The following is a 7,156-nucleotide window of genomic DNA, read 5'->3' on the forward strand; positions in this document are numbered from 1 at the left end:
TTTAATATGGTTTTTCAGGAATATTTGAGGATTTACTGTGCAAAAATTACCGTGGGAGGAGCTGCCACCTGGCCACGAGGGTGGTGGGCGCCCCCCCTACAGGGCGCGCCCCCTGCCTCGTGGGCCCACGGTGGCCCTCCTCCACTTATCCCAGTACCCATCTTCTTCCTCTGTCTCACACAAACCCGAAAAACCAACTCAAGCACGAGTTCCAGCCACTTTTGCTGTGATTTTCGATCTCCTTGCTCAAAGCACCTCTCGCAAAACTGCTTGGGGAGATTGTTCCTTGGTATGTGACTCCTCCATTGGTCCAATTAGTTTTTGTTCTAGTGCTTTATTCTTTGCAAATTTGTGCTGCATAGGTGACCATGTTCTTGAGCTTGCATGTCAAATTTATATGGTTCTAAGTAGTTCTAATGCTTGATATAGGCTCTAGGCACTTGTAGGGGTAGTTGCTATCAATATTATTGAGTTTGGTTTACTTTTATTTTGAAGTTACTAAAAATTTCAGAATTTTTCAGAGAAAAGCAATATGCTTAGGAAGATGCTCCAAGGTGGTTCCTCTAAGAAGCAAGGACCCAGGATTGCTATGCGCGATGCTGACGAGGATCCACCAAGAGACGCTCCAGTACGGCCTTGCGAATGGCCGTCGGAAAATTTTATGGACCGTGCGGGAATTAAAGAAGAATTCAAATCATATTTGCGCAATGCCGGTCTTGAGGAGTTTGAGGCTAACAAATGCCCCTAGTATCATGATCTCACAAGTTCATTTGTGAGGAGGTTTGAGTATTCATCTTCGCGTAATTCCCCTTCAGTCATGTTTGATCTTTATGACAAATCTTATACCATAGACCTAGAGGATTTCACTCTTGCATGCAAACTTCCATCATGGGGTAGTGTTAGGGATCCCCCTAAATCTGAATTTAGAAACTTTCTTGCTAGTATAACTGTGGGGGAATCTAGAGATATAACGCAGGCTACCATAGGGAGCATTCACTTTCCTGCTATACATTATTTTGCTCTCTTCATCGGTAGATGCATAAATGCTAAGGATGAAGCATGTCACATGTGTGTCCCTGATCTTAGCATTCTTAGGAGTGATATGTTAGGAGACCAATCTTATCATATGGGAGCCATTGTAGCTCGTAGGTTGCATCATAATAGACATAATGGAGATTTCTTTGGAGGAATTTATGCAACCCTCTTAGCTCATTTTCTTGAAATAGACATTCGTGAGGGTGATATAGAGTTGCCTCCTGCATATTTAGATTATGACTCTATGGCTTCGCACCAGTTTGTCGAGAGGCCTGAATCACCTCTCTTATATCGCTTAATTTTTGATAAACGACGTATTTTCCGTATTACTCTCCCTGCTCCTGCCTTCTTTGATTCACAGACAAAAGGAAGATATGTTATTACCAGAGAGGAGGCAGAAGAGTACGAGAGGAGAGCGGAGGCAACTCGAATCCATGCTGCAGCACAGCAGGCGATAACCGCTGCACATCAGTATGATCCCAACTATTCCTCCTCATCACAGTACGACCCCAACAACTATTATTATGGATATCCGCGAGGCCAGCCGTGGCCATAGACCAACTTAGGCCAAAATCCTAAGCTTGGGGGAGTACGTATTTCTCACCGACATTACATTTATGTTCACACACACTCATTGCTAGATGTTGGTGCTCATACTTTTTCACTGTAATATCCATGCTAGTTTATTTCTTTTTTTCCTGTTTTATTCTTGTGTGCTTGTTAAACCTTAAGAAAAACCAAAAAAAATTAGTAGTAGTTTATTTTTGTGCTGTAGTAGTAATAATTAAAAAGAAAACCCAAAAATATTTCCCGTTCTTCTTTTGGTTGTTGGGAGCTTTCCCGCGTAAATAGTTTATTTCTTTTCTTTTCTTTAGGGGTCGGTAGGAGAAGACCATAACTAAATTGTTGAAGTGGCTCTTATATGCATTGTTGTTGATTTAACCCAGAGCCCATACTGCCTTGTCTTCTCCTGTTTATTGAATGCTCGCAGATTCCAGCTTAGTCCAAATGCACGTGCACTCTTATTATTATTCACATCGTTCGGTCGTGCAAGTGAAAGGCAATTATGATGATATATGATGGACTGACTGAGATGAGAAAAGCTGGTATGAACTCGACCTCTTTTGTTTTGTAAATATGATGAGTCCCTCGTTCTTGATTCAGCTTATTATGAATAAACATGTTTGCAATGACAATTAGAGATCATAGTTGCTTGTGCCATGCTTGATTAGCTATGAGCTATAATGATTTACCTTGTGTGCCAACATGCTATTGAGATGACTATGATGTGGTATGATGGGGTGGTATCCTCTTTTGAATGATTTAAGTGACTTGACTTGGCACATGTTCATGCATGTAGTTGAAACAAAATCAACATAGCCTTCACGATATTTATGTTCATGGTGGATTATATCCTACTCATGCTTGCATCCAATGTTTATTAATTTTAATGCATGTACATGGCTGTTGTCGCTCTCTAGTTGGTCGCTTCCCAGTCTTTTGCTAGCCTTCACCTGTACTAAGCGGGAATACTGCTTGTGCATCCAATCCCTTAAACCCCAAAGTTATTCCAGATGAGTCCACTATACCTTCCTATATGCGGTATCTACCTACCGTTCCAAGTAAATTTGTATGTGCCAAACTCTAAACTTCAAATAAACATTCTGTTTTGTATGCTCGAATAGCTCATGTATCAACAAAGGTTGTCCTTATCTTCCGTGTTAGGCGGGTTATTCTCAAGAGGAGTGGACTCCGCTCCTCACTCACGAGAAAATGGCTGGTCACCGGGATGCCCAGTCCCATGCTTTATGCAAACTAAATCAAAATTAATTGCAAACAAAACTCCCCCTGGGACCTGATGTATGTTGGAGGCACTCGTTGTTTCGAGCAAGCCATGGGCTGATGCTTGTTGGTGGAGGCGGAGTATAAACTTTACCATTCTGTTTGGGAACCACCAATAATGTGTTTAGCATGGAAGATATCACCATCTCTTAGTTGTTACGTTGACAATGAAAGTATACCGCTCAAAATACAATTTATCTCTATTTCAAAACCGAGCTCTGGCATCTCTACAAATCCCTGCTGCCCTCTGCGAAGGGCCTATCTATTTACTTTTATGTTGAGTCATCACCCTCTTATTAAAAAGCACTAGCTGGAGAGCACAACCGTCATTTGCATTCATCACTGTTAATTTATATAGGGTATGACTATGATTGGATCTCTTTTACCATGAATTACAATGTCTAGTCAGTCCTTGATCTTTAAAGGTGATCTGCATTTATGTTTTGCGGTCTCAGAAAGGGCTAGCGAGATACCATCTTGTTATATCATATTATGATTGTTTTGAGAAAGTGTTGTCATCCGAGATTTATTATTATGACTTGCTAGTTAATTATGCTATTGATATGAGTAATGATGAGACCTGAGAATTATTGCAAGTGTGGTTAGTTATGATCTATGCTGAAAACTTGAATGCTGGCTTGACATAGTTACAACAACAAGAGCAAACAGAGTTTGTAAAAGTTTTTCTTTCTTTCTTTCAGTTTGTCAACTGAATTGCTTGAGGACAAGCAAGGGTTTATGCTTGGGGGAGTTGATACGTCTCCGTCGTATCTACTTTTCCAAACACTTTTGCCCTTGTTTTGGACTCTAACTTGTATGATTTGAATGGAACTAACCCGGACTGACGCTGTTTTCAGCAGAATTACCATGGTGTTGTTTTATGTGAAGAAAACAAATATTATCGGAATGACCTGAAACTCCACAGAACATCTTAGAAAAAACAATAAAAAATCCTCGCCAAAGATGAAGACCAGGGGGCCCACACCCTTCTCACGAGGGTGGGGGGCGCCCCCCCTAGGGCGCGCCTCCTACCTCGTGGGCCCCCCTAGAAACCCTCCGACCCCAACTCCAACTCTATATATTTGCTTTCGGAGAGAATAAAATCAGAGAGAAGAAATCATCACGTTTTACGATACGGAGTCGCCGCCAAGCCCTAAAACCTCTCGGGAGGGCTGATCTGGAGTCCGTTTGGGGCTCTGGAGAGGGGGATTCGTCGTTGTCGTCATCATCAACCATCCTCCATCACCAATTTCATGATGCTCACCGTCGTGCGTGAGTAATTGCATCGTAGGCTTGCTGGACGGTGATGGGTTGGATGAGATTTATCATGTAATCGAGTTAGTTTTGTTAGGGTTTGATCCCTAGTATCCATTATGTTCTGAGATTGATGTTGCTATGACTTTGCTATGCTTAATGCTTGTCACTAGGGCCCGAGTGCCATGATTTCAGATCTGAACCTATTATGTTTTCATGAATATATGTGAGTTCTTGATCCTATCTTGCAAGTCTATAGTCACCTACTATGTGTTATGATCCGGCAACCCCAAAGTGACACTAATCAGGACCACTCCCGGTGATGACCATAGTTTGAGGAGTTCATGTATTCACTATGTGCTAATGCTTTGTTCCAGCTCTCTATTAAAAGGAGGCCTTAATATCCCTTAGTTTCCAATAGGACCCCGCTGCCACGGGAGGGTAGGACAAAAGATGTCATGCAAGTTCTTTTCCATAAGCATGTATGACTATATACGGAATACATGCCTACATTACATTGATGAATTGGAGCTAGTTCTGTGTCTCGCTATGTTATGACTGTTACATGATGAACCGCTTCCGGCATAATTATCCATCACTGATCCGGTGCCTACGAGTTTTCCATATACTAGTTTACGTTTATTTACTTTCCCGCTGCTACTATTATAATTACTACAAAATACCAAAAACATTACTTTTGATGTCTTTACTTTTGTTGCCGCTACCACCACTATCATATTACTTTGCTACTAAACACTTTGCTGCAGATACTAAGTTTCCAGGTGTGGTTGATTTGACAACTCAGCTGCTAATACTTGAGAATATTCTTTGGCCCCCCTTGTGTCGAATCAATAAATTTGGGTTGAATACTCTACCCTCGAAAGTTGTTGCGATCCCCTATACTTGTGGGTTATCAGCCACAGATTCAGACCGCGGGCACAATATCAACCACCTCGCCAACAAGGTATGTTATTTTTAACACATCCCCTACTTGCTTGTTTGAAGGAGGATATCTAAGCTTTTATTATCATTGCTTCTTCAAGACTGGATGAAGAGGGCGAAACGGATCCAGTGTCCGGCTCCGCCACCTGAAGAACCAGTCATCTCGCGTTTAGCGAAGATGCTGGTGCCGGTGCCCTATACGGCACTGGCGAAGAAGGCCATGGGGAAGGCAAAGGGGGTCCGGAGTGGCCCCCGCCGCAAGGCCGCTTCGGACGTGATGTCCGAAGACAAGACCCGCTCCTCCGCCGCCGAAGACGGCGACGATGAGGAGGAAAGCGATTCTCCCCCTGATGGGGGAGGAAGAAGAGGGCGGCCTCCACAATTCTGGAGGCGGAGGTGCCCAAGAAAGGGAAAGGCACTCTCGAGGGCAGCTTCGCATGGGACGTCGACAACAGTCCAGAGCAGCGCCCCCGGAACAAGCCCCTGGCCGCATCGTGAGTGCTAAGAACCCATGCATGTCCATTTATTCGACTTTTCCGCCTTACGGTATTTTATATGATTTAATCATGTTATTGCAGTCTGGCCCCCGACAGCTCCCAGCGATCCTCATCAAGAGGCTCGTTGGACTCAAAGGAGATGGCCAGCGAGACACCGCCGGCCGCTTACTCTCCCAAGGCCAAGGGAGACGACGAGGTACTCTACCAAAGGACCTTCGCAGGCCAGGGGGAGGCTCAGGAGCCTGCCATGGCGGCGCCGGAGGGCGACACCTTGGCCGCCGGACACATGGAGGAACACACCACCATGGAGACTAACGATGGGGGCCATGCTCAATTCGCCCCCCATATGAGCACGAATCCGGTGACCCATACGGCCCCGGAGTCTGACAAGTGGCTTCCTTCAAGAGAAGGAGGCGTGCCTGTCCCGCCAGCGACCTCTGTCCAACCAGAGGCGCCAGACAATCTATTGGAAGTGCTACGGGGCGCTTCCATTGTGGAAGAACACCGTATCCTTATAGGTATGGTGATTGAGAAGGTTCAGTCCGTTAAAAGTGGACTAACCGAAGCCTGCAGCAGCCTGTTGACATGTTTTGAGGTAAGCGGCATTTAACCGAGAAAATTCCCCACATAGACAGTAGCCCCTGAGACATTGTCCGGTGTTCAAAAGGAAAAACTGGACAGAGGATCAATTAAATTCCGCAGGAAACTAATCAAACCGTGTCTGATGTGAATAAGCAGGCGTCGCTGCTGGCAGTGACCACTCATACTGCCGAAGTCTCCGGACTAAAGCAGAGACTAGAGCGGGCCGAAGAGGAGCTCAGCCAGGCGAGGAAGCAGCTGGAAGACCAGCAAGGTATGTAGTGACTCGCAATGTATTCGGAAAGAATAAATCATGTATACTGACCGTAGTGTTATGATATGTGTAGGGGCGACGACCGAGGTCAAGGCCCTGAAAAAGGCCCTGGCCGAAGCCGAGGGGAAAGTCGTCAAGGAGCAAGCCGTTTTGAAGAAGCTGAAGGTCCGGCAAGAGCTCCAAGACGCAGTGAAGAAGTACGAGACCCTGGAGGCGATGTTTCAGCTCGAGAGACCGAACTCTCCCAGGCTCGTCAAAGCGCGGAAGTAGCCCAGGTTGAAGCCCAGGGTGCCCTCCAAGAGATCCAAGAGGCCAGGAAGATCGCGGCGGGTAAGGCGTTTAGTATGCAAAGTAAGTATATGAAGAAGAAGTATTTCTTACTAACCCGGATTTGGAGTTCTCCAGGGGCCTTCGCAGATCTGCCGCGCAGTGTATCCAACGCCACGGAGTTCTTCCGAGCCGAAGAAGGGAGCTCCACAGAGAAATTGTTCTGGTCGCAGTATCTTGCGCCAGAGCATCCCGTGCCCTTCACCGATCAGTTGAAACAGCTGGTGGAGCTGCATAAGGTGGCCGAGCTAGCCATGCAGGATTTGATAATCTGGCTATGGCCAGCCGAAGCTATGCCTGGCAGCTACTTCAGACTCGTGAAGCGGCTGGTGAACGCCTGTCCTCGGCTGGACGTCGTCAAGCGATCGTACTGTATTGAAGGTGCCCGCATGGCCTTCCCCGCTGC

This window comes from Triticum urartu, chromosome 3 (assembly GCF_003073215.2).
Source record: "Triticum urartu cultivar G1812 chromosome 3, Tu2.1, whole genome shotgun sequence".
In the NCBI taxonomy this organism is placed as follows: Eukaryota; Viridiplantae; Streptophyta; class Magnoliopsida; order Poales; family Poaceae; genus Triticum; species Triticum urartu.